Raw genomic sequence first — 12569 nt, forward strand, 5'->3', positions numbered from 1 at the left:
AACATTATATAGTAATTTACTGTGATTAGCTTTTTTTCCTTCTGTGCTATCTCCTTTTTCACATCTTCAATATTACTTTTCTGTTACCATAAGCCTGAAGGTAATCCCTAACAGAGCTATATATGTCCCTGGGAAGAAGACAAGACAGAAAAATGGGATCACTTCACAAAATGACAGCATATTTCTCCTACAATGAATTCAAATCTAAAAGCTTCATTTTTCTAAATATGAGTGGTTATTTTCATGTGTCCTTTCTCAGGGCCTGTTTCTCACTCCCTCTCAAATTTCCTTGAGATCTCCAAAACAATAACTGTCTTTATCTTACCCCAAAAATGTGAAGAAAATAAAAGTGCCAATTTGGATATTAAAGACGGAATAACAGAATGAAACACAGAATGTCCGTATCATCAGGGTCCCTAATGCCATTTCCTCACTACAAAGCTGAGAAAAACAAAGAAAGAAAGGGAAGGAAAAGAAGAGAGAGGGAAAGGAAGGAAAGAAGGAAGAGAGGGAGGGAAGGAAGGAGGGAGAAAAAAAATAAAAGCTAGTAATACGCCATCTGTCCTAAATTCATTTTGTTTTTCTGATGGTTGGATTTCATTACTATCTTTATAAACAATCACAAAATTTCAATTAAGTATTACAGTTTTCATAGAAGCCTCTTAAATGACTGCAGATGTCTTGGTAAATACATAGCCCTCACACAGTTACAATGAAAGGTATTTCTAGCCACAGAGTCCTGCAGTGGCTGATTCCTTTATAATAATTTTCCTATTACTTTTAGTAAAGTGATCTGGAACTCCTAGAAATACAAATTAACAGCTGTAATGTGAATGCTATCACCCCAGTTTAACAGGATTAATCCAAAAAGTTTAAAATGAGTATTTTATAATCCCAACCATGAATACTGGACAAAAGCATAAAGTGGCTGAAAACTACCATCTCTCTAGTAGAAATAAAGCTACAAAATTTTTTCTCATTATCAACCAACGATTTATAGAAACTAGTATTTTTACTCTCCCAAGCAATTAAAAGTATGTAAGACAAAAAAATCCCGATTGCTTCTTTATTATCACGATCCCAGAGCCAAAGGCTTGCTCTGAAGGCCTAAGTGTAAACAATCATTAATTCACAATAAAAACAGAAGAAATCCTAATTTGTGAGGTTAATATCAGGCAACAGGACCTTTTTTCTCCTGGTTACCTGAGAAATTTTTATATACTTATCACTACCCTACGCCCCCACCAAAAAAGAGAAAGTATCATATGAAGTATAAGCACACTGGCATGTGTTTAAATGAAATCACGTTGGGCAAGAGCAGTCAACATTTGGCACTTCTTTGGATCTAGTCACCAAGCCCCTGGGCACTGTCCACACACTGGATATCACACTAATGTAGACTCCAAGTAGGGGCCAAACATGTGACTGATGAATGAATTGGGATAAATTAAGAGGAAAGAAAAAACAGTAAAAGTATCAACTCTAAGATATTTTCCTTTTGGCCAGAAACACACCCAGGGATCCTTTCTCAACCATCTCATCTTGCTGGGTACCCCCACGAGGCTGACCAATAGGGATTTCAACAGCTTTGTTATATTCTGTCTTCTGCTTGGGCTTAGCCAAGAGGAAACCAGAGAGCGGGACAAACAGGAAGAGGCATTTATTCTCCTAGCTTCCTCTCTGCAGTGGCAGCACAGGTGTGCTATGTTGCCTTCAAAAGCTCCCAGCTCCTGCTGGGTGGCCCTCTCCATACTGCTGCCCTCTCTGGGTTCCAACAACTGCTCCCTTGCCTTGTCCAGCTATTGCTTGGCCCCAGGTTACTGCATCAGCTCTTACAAGTTACTTACACCTGGTCCACTCCTCAATCCCCACACTGGAGTGTGCTGTTCGTTTCCTTCTGGAGCTCTGACTAGTACAAATACCAATCAAATGAAGGACAAGGAATACAAGGGAATGGAGGGCGTCCTCTCTTTCTCCTCTGTCCTGTTCTCTATAAATCTTTTATTTATAAAGTGTTTTCTATTCAGTAACTCATTCTCATGACACACTTCTGGAAGCCAATCATGATAAAGAAACAGGGCTGGGCATGATTTTCACAATTATCCTAAATCCATGATAATTCACTTCTATTGCCCACAATTTAAAAATATCTCATCTGGGCTTTGACTACACCCAGTTTTTCTCCCTTTAAGCTAATTTTGAATTTCTGAATGTTATTTCAATTAAAGGGACCCATTTTGAATCTTGGTGCCATCTTCCAATTGACCAGCCCTAAATTCCAGGTAAATTTCACTCAAGAACTTAATGTTCACATTTTCATTTTATTATACAAATGTTGTGAATTCAAAGTGAAGGCAAAGTTTCACATAAGAAAAATCTGTATGATGCAAATATTGTAGGCAGAATAATAAAAGTAGGAAATTAAGGTATTATTTGGCACTAGAACAGAATTCAGCCAAAAAAGCAGAGTCATACATTGGTATCCACAAGGGACTGGTTCCAGGATTTCCCTCTTTGGACACCAAAACCCAAGGATGCTCAAGTACCTGATATAAAATGGTATAATATTTGCATATAACCTATACACATCCCCCATATACTTTAAAACATCTCTAAATTATAATACCTAATACAATGTAAATGCTATGTAAATAGTTGTCATACTGTATTGTCATTTGTATTATTTTTACTGTTGTATTGTTTTTATGGCTTTTAAAAAATATTTTCTATCCAATGTTGGTTGAATCCATGGATATGGAACCCGCGAATAGGGAAGGCCAAATGCATATGGACTAAACCATCAACAAAGAAAAAAACTCAGCTTCTTTGTTCCATACAGTTCTATGACAGAGACAAATGAATTATTTCTAACAAATGTGTAAGCCAAATTTCATGTGTCATTCTCCTATTTTTATAGAATTATACCATACTCTCTGAGTTTGAAATGGACATTTTAACAATCTAGTCCTGATTAGTATGAAAAATTTTGGTAAAATAAAAAAACAGCTGTTCCCAAATTACATAAAATTATGTTGTTTCCTAAGGCCACATGAAAATGAAAACTGTAAGAGACTTCACAATTCTCTATCTCTGAATGAAAAAAAGCAGACTTTTCTACTAGTAGATTATTTCAAGAATGCAGTGATGACTAATGTCTTTTCACAGCATAGGGCAATGAAAAGCACAAATAACTCTGACCAATCTAAAGAAATATGACTCTGCTTCCAAGACCACTGGTACTATAAAATCTGGTGACAAGCCCTTACATAAAATATCTAGGGGAGGGATAAGGATCTCATTTTTGCTAATTTAAATATATCTCCAATCAAGTCATTTATTAACTTTAACAAACAAATGAACACACACAAGGGTGTGAGTCCCAGAAAAAAACCCTGCTCTTTCAATGGCCTATATAAATATGACTTGAAAATATCCCCATAAAAGTTATTTGTACCTTCAGGCAAGTACTCTGCCTTTTCTTATCTCAGCTCATCTAAATACCCAGAAATGAGATTACCCAGAAATGAGACTATTTAAGAACCATGCTATGAAAAGGCCACTTCATCCAGTGTGCGTAATTGGCTATAAGGAATACTAATTTTTCTTCCCTATTCGCTAGATCAGGATAAAGCACAGAGAGCAATCTCCAGTTCATTCACATCTCCTTCCATCAGAACAAACATCAAACACAAACTCAATATACTATGATACAGTGCATCACTTTGTAAGCTGTTAGAATACATCACATTAGACACACACTCTCACACAATCTGATGCTTCCATTTTAGGCCTTTTTTTCCCCCCAGATCTTTTCAGCACAACAGGATTCCCACATACAAGTTCTGCCAAAAATCTGTATTTACTCTATGTGTCTGATTCACATAAGCCATATATATGTTTACACTGATTATTTTGCCTATTTGCATGATATAGTCTGCAAATAGTAAAATGACCATTTTAAATCCAATCATATGTACCTTCTTAATGGTAATAAATTAGCATTTATTGTTGAAAGCAATCGTGGACTCATTGGTTCCTTCTCTCACTTAAACTGGCTTCTTGGGCTATTATGTTATCAAAAGAGCTGCCAAGGCCAAACCACATATACAGAAGCATTGCTCAATGCTTAAAAAATGTCAGTTATTACTGCCACTGCTCTGAAGGATGGTGGTGCCCATTTCCATACAAGGGCTCTGGAAAAAAATCACTGAATACTACCAGGAACTTCAAGGGTCTACACGGTTTATCATCTTTACTCTGAAGAAAAAAAAGTGGGTGGGGGCGGAAAACACACCTTACCAGGGCCTCTCACAGACTGAGGGAAGCCCATACCACTTCTACTTTTTTTTTCCAAGGGTCTCTGTTATGCCAAAACAGTTACCAAAACTGTGGCATTTAAAGTTATACAATGAATATATTTATTTCACACTGCCAGGGCCTTTCATGACTGTATCTGGAGATATTGTCAAACTATCAGAAGTCTAATCTGAAGATCTTAATGAATGGGAAGGCTTAGGATGAATGCCCCCACCCCATTCTCTTAATTGGTCAGCACCCAGATAAACAACAGCCAAGAACAAAACCCAAGACTCATGGAGCTGAATTATAGAGTAACTGTACTTCAGGTCCACTGGTTTAAGCTAAGAGTTTGAAACATGAAATCTCAGCACCACCTCATCTGAACTTGGGCTACTTTCACATACACTTGGATGAAGTAGAACTAGAAATTTTAAGGAGAAATTTTCTACCAATAAGCACATCATCAATCCACACCTGCAAAGAAAAAAAGTATTCAATAACACTGAGTCAAAACTCAATCCATGTGTTGTCCACATTCCAGGCTATATCTACTTTAAAATATGTGTATTCTGTTTTCTGCACATTTTCCTCTACTTAGATTAAAATCCTGCATTTGAAACACAGCAGCTCTAAGACCAAAGTTGCCATAACTTCCCATCTTTTCATGACTGTCTGTTGAGGGCAAGAGTTGAATACAATTAACCATTTGTCCCCAGCATGGTCGTGCAGAAGATCCCAGACAATTTTTAAAATTTAACACAGAACAGAACTGAATTTAGTATAACCAACTACAAGTGGAAACTGGACATGTAATTTAGTGGTAACCAGGACTATTAATAATAACTAATCCAGTTAAGTTGTTTTAAAGGAAAAGACAGGCAAAACACATTGAAAATTCATTCACTGAAAGTATTAGAAGGTCATGTCAGTCCTGGACTTCTCAGTGTGGTAAAATCCTCCCAGAAGAGTCACTTGATCATCCAAGGTTATTCAAAGGTACAAGAGCATTTTCTTGGAGTGCCCGTAGTAAACATTTGTGTATTAAAAACTAACATCAGTTGGTTGCAGAACTTCCTGAATATACTAAAAAACATAAGTTTGTACACTTTAAAATGGTAAATTTTAGGTCCGGCATGGTGGCTCACACCTGTAATCCCAGCACTTTGGGAGGCCAAGGTGGGCAGATCACTTGAGGTCAGGAGTTCGAGACCAGCCTGGCCAACATGGTGAAACCCCATCTCTACTAAAAATACAAAAATTAGCTAGACGTGGTGAGGCACCTATAATCTCAGTTACTCAGGAGGCTGAGGCAGGAGAATCACTTGAACCAGGGAGGCGGACATCACAGTGAGCTGAGATCGCATCATTGCACTTCATCCTGGGCAAGAGTGAGACTCTGTCTCTAAATAAATAAATAAAAATAAAATGGTAAATTATGGTATATAAATATCTCAATTTAAAAATTTTTTTAAACTAGCATCAGTATAATTTGGAAAACAGGAAGTTTATGTGAATTTTCATGCTAGAACTTGTTCAGCAAGTTACTTTGAGCCAATCTGCTCAACTTATTCCTATTCTTTCCCCCTAAGAGTACATGTTCACTCTCTCTGCCTCTGGATGTATTTTGGAGAAAAGGTGTGAGAAGCCCTGAACCCACTGATTTCATTAAGGAGGGAACCGACTCATTCAAAGACTCTGCTGGTTGACAGCTAATGAGGGAGAAGATAAGACTGGAACCTACCAAGGTCTCTTATCTGTTCAGAGCTCCTGATCTTGTGTCCTCATACACTAAACATTTTTTCTATTAATAAAACTTACAAATATTTGTTATAGAAAATTATTTTAAAACTTGAACATTTTGATATATTTCTTTCCAGTCTTTTTTTTCTAGGTAAATGTACTTTTTCCTGTTCTTGTTCTAAAATAAAACTGCAACAGGCTGGGTGCGGTGGCTCACGCCTGTGGGACGCCGAGGTGGGTGGAACATTTGAGGTCAGGTGTTCAAGACCAGCCTGGGCCACATGGTGAAACCCTGTCTCTACTAAAAATACAAAAAAAAATTAGCCCGGTGTGGTGATGTGCGCCTGTAGTCCCTTCGGGAGGCTGAGGTGGAAGAATCACTTGAACCCAAGAGGCGAAAGCTGCAGTGAACAGAGATCACATCACTGCACTCTGGCCTGGGTGACAAAGCAAGACCCTGTCACACACACACAAAATTTTTTTTAAAACCTGCAACAATACTTTATTGTTATTTTTCGCTTAACATACTATGACAATTATTCTCTGATACTAATTATTCTTCAGAAATGGTTAATAATGATTATCTGAAAAACAACATAAAGATGTGTGATAACTTAAAAATTACCCTGTCATAACACATTTTGAGCAATTCTAATTTTTTTTTTTTGTAAATAATGCTCTGATAAACACCCCTGAACAAAAATCTCTGCCTGAATCTCCACTTCCTTAGGAGAGTATCATAGAAATGTGATTAGACCAAGGATGTAATCTTTGTGCAGGATCTGGCAGTCCTGTAACTGTACCAGCTGACACATCCACAGACCCATCCCCCACCTCACTTTTGAAAAGACTATATATTTTTAACCCCTACAAATTTGAGAGACTGAACTAAATTTAATTTACATCTTTACTTTTGAGAAGAAACATGCTTCATACTTTTCTTGTCCATTTCTATTTCTTCTATGAACTTGCCCTTTCATTTTAATTATTTAAGGACTTGCTGTTTTTCCTACTTGTTTTTTAAAACAATGTAGTTTTTAAACACAAAATTAATGCTCATTTACAAATATTTCCCCAACTTGTCATTTTATTTTCATTTGTTGACAAAACTGATGCATAAATTTGCACTATGAAAGAAACGATTACGGTCATTCATATAAGCTTTCCTTTAGTGATTTCTTTCATTTATGTCTTTAAAAAGGCTCAAACATATATATTTTATTCTAGGTTTCAAAGTTTTACCTTTTACAATTAACTAACAAAATAAACATACATATTTTGATGTGTGGTGTGCAGTGATTTTTTTACTAAAAAACTTTTTCTCAAAGTCATTACATACTTTAAGGTCACAGGGTCTCAGGAGTGTTTGGCCTCAATAGGAAATTTTTTTCATATCCTCTAATGTGCTGCTAAATGGTGATCAAAAAAATATATGAAGCATATTAAGTGTCCTAAAGCAGCAGTCCCAACCCCCAGGACCACAGCCCAGCACCAGTCACTGGACTGTTAGGAACTGGGCCGCACAGCAAGTGAGTGGCAGGCATTACTGCCTGAGCTATGCCCTCCTGTGCCTTAGATTCTCATAGGAGCATGAACCCTACTGGGAACTGTGCATGCGAAGGATCTAGGTTACATGTTCCTTATAAGAATTTAATGCCTGATGATTTGAGGTGGAACAGTCTTATCCCGAAACCAACCCCCCGACCCGACCCCCATCCCTGGAAAAATTGCCCAAAAAACTGGTCCCTATTGCCAAAATGGGAAGAGGGAACAGAATGAATGTCATTGAGATGCTTGTAGGACAGCGGTCCCTGTCCTACAAGCATCTCAATGACATTCATTCTGTTCCCTCTTTTTCTCTTCCTTACACAACCAGCAGGTCCGCATTTCCATCCCTAAGCATTAGACTTTTGCTCACTGCCAGTTTATTTAAAGAACTCTCACTGGGTGCGGTGGCTCACGCCTATAATCCCAGCACTTTGGGAGGCCGAGGCGGGCAGATCACGAGGTCAGGAGATCGAGACCATCCTGGTTAACACAGTGAAACCCCGTCTCTACTAAAAATACAAAAATTAGCCAGGCATGGTGGCAAGCACCTGTGGTCCCAGCTACTCAGGAGGCTGAGGCAGGAGAATGGCGTGAGCCCAGGAGACGGAGTATACAGTGAGCCGAGATCATGCCACTGCACTCCAGCCTGGGTGACAGAGCGAGTGAGACTCCGTCTCAAAAAAAAAAAAAGAACTCTCAAGAACAGTAGTGAAAATATTCCAGGAAGTTAAAGACTCTAATCTCTCTTCCACTTTATACATCTATTCCTACCTACATATTATGCATATGCTACCTATTCCAGTTCCTCCTCTTAATAGCCTTGTGGCCTTGGGTAAATTACCTGTCCTCTCTAAGCCCGCTTCCTCATCTGCAAATACCACCACCTAGTTTACAGCTCAGCTCTGAGTTTTCCATTAGTTAATCCAAGTAAAGCAGTACCTGGTAGGAAATAGACAATAAATGTTAGCTATAATTTACAATGCAAAATCAAGTGCAAAAATGAGAGAATAGTCTGATAAAAGGCTATAGGGCAGGGTTGGGTGGGGGGACAACAAAACGTCAGTAGTCAAGAGAAATAATATTTTAATGCAATATTTTTAAAAGTCAAAATTAATACCCCAAATTCACAAAGAATAAAATAAAGACAGGATCATTAACAGAACTATGTTGCACCATATTGGCACCTAAGAAGCTGCCTTTGGTTTTGATCCAGTGGCAAGTGCTTTTATTCACCTTATCTAGTCTCAGCCCTGACTCAAATTCTCCATTCCCAAAATAACTGAGATAACCATCACAGCATTTCAGTATTTAAATTCATAGTGTTTGGAGATTTTTAGCTTGAATTGTTTATTCTTAATTTTATTGGATATAGATTGCCTATCAGACATTCTTCCAGTATCAAGGATGCAGGACACAGTCATTACTGTCACAAAGGTAACATGCAAGTGTGAGCAGATGATTTATTGATAGATGAATAATAAAATATCTAATGGAGATGAGTGCTATGCGCTAAAGAATTAAACGACAATGAAATACAGAGTGACCTGACTGCTGCTTTGAGAGACCCTCTTAAGAAGGTACACTAAAACTAATATTCAAGAACCAGCAACAAGAAAATTAGAAGGAAACAGCATTCCAAGCAGTTGACCAGCTGACTTGGAGGCTGAGGTGGGAACATATTTAGCTGGCATGTTGCAGGTACAAGAGGGTCAGTGTGGTTGTGGCACAGCAGCTGGATGGCAGAGGTAGGAGGCAAGGCGGGAGCACAGGCTACAGTTGCAATGGCCAAGTCACCTGGAGCATTATATTTTAGGAAACAAGTTGGATTTTATTCTAAGTGCACTGGACAGCCTTGGAAAGTCTGAACCAGCGAAGTAACAGGCCTTGATTTATGCTAAGTAAAGAACGGATGACTGTTAAGAACAAATTAGTAGGGTATTCCAACAATGAAAACAAAAAAAAATCCTAAAAAAGTCTGTGTGGGGCTGACAAGGGGAGGGATAGTTTGGAGATGGATGAAGTGAAAAAGGGAGGAGATGACATAGGGAGAACTCGTTGATTTCTGGCTTGATGGATGGAGGCACTAGATTCTTAGAGAAGCCTGAAGAGGAAAGAGTTTGCAAAGAGAGGAGGTTAAGTTTGAAATGTGTATTCATCCCAATGAAAAGCACTCTCGTACACCTAGAAGGTTCACTGCATCGACATGGAGACTACCCACGGAGGATGAAACAGAGGATGCGATTTGTGTCCTACATTCTCTGGGCCTCAAAGGCAAGGACACAGACATGACTGACCATCTTCTGCTAATGTGTGAGTCAGAGCAGGCTGCAAAACCTGAGTTGCAATTTCACTTCCTATGAGATAAATCTCCTTAGCTAAAGAAAAGGTAAGAAACTTGTTGGTCTCTAAGTTCCACACACAGACACACAAACACACACACACACATTTATAAAGTGGCATCATCTGGCCAGGAGCGGTGGCTCATGCCTATAATCCCAGCACTTTGGGAGGCCAAGGTGGGTGAACTGCTTGAGACCAGCCCATGTTGAAACCCCATCTCTACTAAAAATACAAAAATTAGCCAGACGGGGTGGTGCACGCCTGTGGTCCCAGACACTCGGGAGGCTGAGGTGGGAGGATCACTTGAGCTCAGGAGGCAGAGGTTGCAGTGACCTGAGATTGTACCACTGCACTCCTGGGTGACAGAGTACGACCCTGTCTCAAAAAAAAAAAAGTGGCACCATTGCTACATGCACACTTCTTTTAGAGAAAACCGGGACTTCCCTGAACATTATTTGGGAAGCAGGAAGATATAAAAATATAAAGTCATAATAATAACAGATTTTAAGCGGCGAGGACCCTTCAAACTTAATATACCACCCACAGAATTTAACATTTTTTTTCCAGATAATAAAAAACGTGACACACGCAATCCAGATTATTAGGTCACACATAAAGATAAATTGCACACTTTAAAAATGCAGTGGCTGGGAAATTATGGGACGCTCTTTTGAAAAGCACTCTGAATTTCCTTATTAACCCTGCAAATACTTCCTCAGGATAGAACAGCTCATGTGGCCCTCCTCAAAAGAGAACAACGAATTACATTTATAACAGAGGAAAAGGCCTAAGATGGATTTGAAATGCCATTTTCCACCTTATTGCATATTCATCAAGAGATCAGCTACAGGCAGAGGTGCAGCACAGAAAGAACATCAGCTGAAGTCAGGGGCCCTCCCAGCCCGCCCACAGGAGACAACGATCCGCACATAGCCACTTGGCCAATGAGAGCTGAGGATGAGCGAATTGGCCTGGATAACCTCAAGGGTTCTCTCCAGCATTGGATTTTATGATCATTTTCCCTCTCTGTATATTGTTAAACAGCATTAACAACTATTACATTTCTCACGAGAACGTCACCTAGTATTTAGTATATATTCAAATAATAATTCAAATAAGTTGACTAAAAACTACAGTAGTCTTCTTTCAAGGTTAATATGTCAAGTTTTTTTTTGCTTTTACTCACGTGGCTCTTCACTTTGAGCCTCTAAAAATAATTATCTTTCAAGGTAGGGGAATTAAGGTGCTAGAGGGAGCCAGCCAAGTACTGCCCCAGTTAAGAGAAGCAATGATCTAGGAAGTCTCAAAAAATATGCAGATTTTCAGATTGCAGAACATGGCATGCTTTCTGGGCTAATATTATCCCAGTAATTTCAAATAATGACATTGAGAATACTAAGAAGGACTTATATATGTTCCAAGTGTGCCTAATACGCATACAACCACAAAAGGATCTGGAAGACAGAAAGTATCATGGAAAACAAAAGTTACTGAATCTGCACATGCAGAGCAGTTACTGACCTTTAAGGACTTTTAGAAGTCCACTGTTCATGTGGCATCTAATAGTCAGTTAAAAGGAAAATTAGGGCCGGGTGCGGTGGCTCACGCCTGTAATCCCAGCACTTTGGGAGGCTGAGGCGGGTGGATCATGAGGTCAAGAGTTCAAGACCAGCCTGATCAACATGGTGGAATCCCGTCAATACTAAAAATACAAAAATTAGCAGGGTATGGTGGTGTGGGCCTGTAGTCCTAGCTACTCCGGAAGCTGAGGCAGGAGAATCACTTGAACTCGGGAGGCAGAGGTTGCAGTGAGCCAAGATTGCACCACTGCACTCCAACCTGGACGACAGAGTGAGATGCTGTCTCAAAAAAATAAGAAAATTATACCCAAAGAAATATTTCCCTTTTCTTAAAGGAAGAAAAAGAGCATGATTAAAACACACACGTACAAGCAAGCCAAACCTGTGCATTGTTCACATTTTAAAGTTTAAAATTCTCTCTTGGGGGGAAATGTTGATGTTGATCAAAAACCATAGTACCTGCTGGGGGGTCTCATTATTGGTATTAAACCACCCAGCAAGGACTCTTGAAAGTAATCATTTCCAAATGGCTATTTGGGAGAATCCAACTACGTCATAAAGAGATGCATTAGGAAATCAGTTGGGTTCTCACTTCTCCTAAAACAAAAAAATTTTTAAGATTCAGCTTTTGTAAAAAGCCAATACATTTGCCATTGGAGATAGGAAGTTGCCCCTTGGTAGCGAATGCTCAGAGAACTTCGAAGATAGGTACATGCAATGTCCCTGTTCTTTTAGGTTATAATTACTCCAAAGCAGTCCAAAGATGCTTCTTGTGTGTTCACATGTGCTGTCCAAAAGACAGGCGCAACATCTGGTACCACCAATTTTGATGTCAAGACGATTTCACCAGCCAGTTAAAAAAGGTACCCTATGGTCTGTTTCATTAATTTAAATTTTGTCCTCTAATTTATTTCACCTGATTGCCCTATGTTCCTCCAGTATTCAATCCAGTGACAGGAACAGACGTGCAACAAAATGGTAACAGAGCAGGAGTCTCTCTTCCCATCTTTCCCCTTCAGTTTCTTCAGAAACAGCAATAGTCAACCTAAGCCTAAAATAAAT

General features: G+C 39.0%; 1 protein-coding gene across 3 annotated transcripts in view; it reads right to left on the minus strand.

Annotated features, from left to right (window-relative positions):
- Window positions 1–12569, minus strand: part of GNAQ (G protein subunit alpha q) — a 312313-nt gene that overhangs the window by 203749 nt on the left and 95995 nt on the right. Inside the window, exon 3 of one of the 3 annotated variants that reach the window (XM_063787785.1) lies at window positions 8429–8526. The exons of the other annotated variants lie outside the window; for them this stretch is intronic. The gene's annotated coding sequence lies outside the window, so the exon portion shown is untranslated. The remainder of the gene's footprint in view (window positions 1–8428; window positions 8527–12569) is intronic. 3 annotated transcript variants of the gene reach the window in all.

This window comes from Pan troglodytes, chromosome 11 (assembly GCF_028858775.2).
Source record: "Pan troglodytes isolate AG18354 chromosome 11, NHGRI_mPanTro3-v2.0_pri, whole genome shotgun sequence".
NCBI classification, from domain to species: Eukaryota; Metazoa; Chordata; class Mammalia; order Primates; family Hominidae; genus Pan; species Pan troglodytes.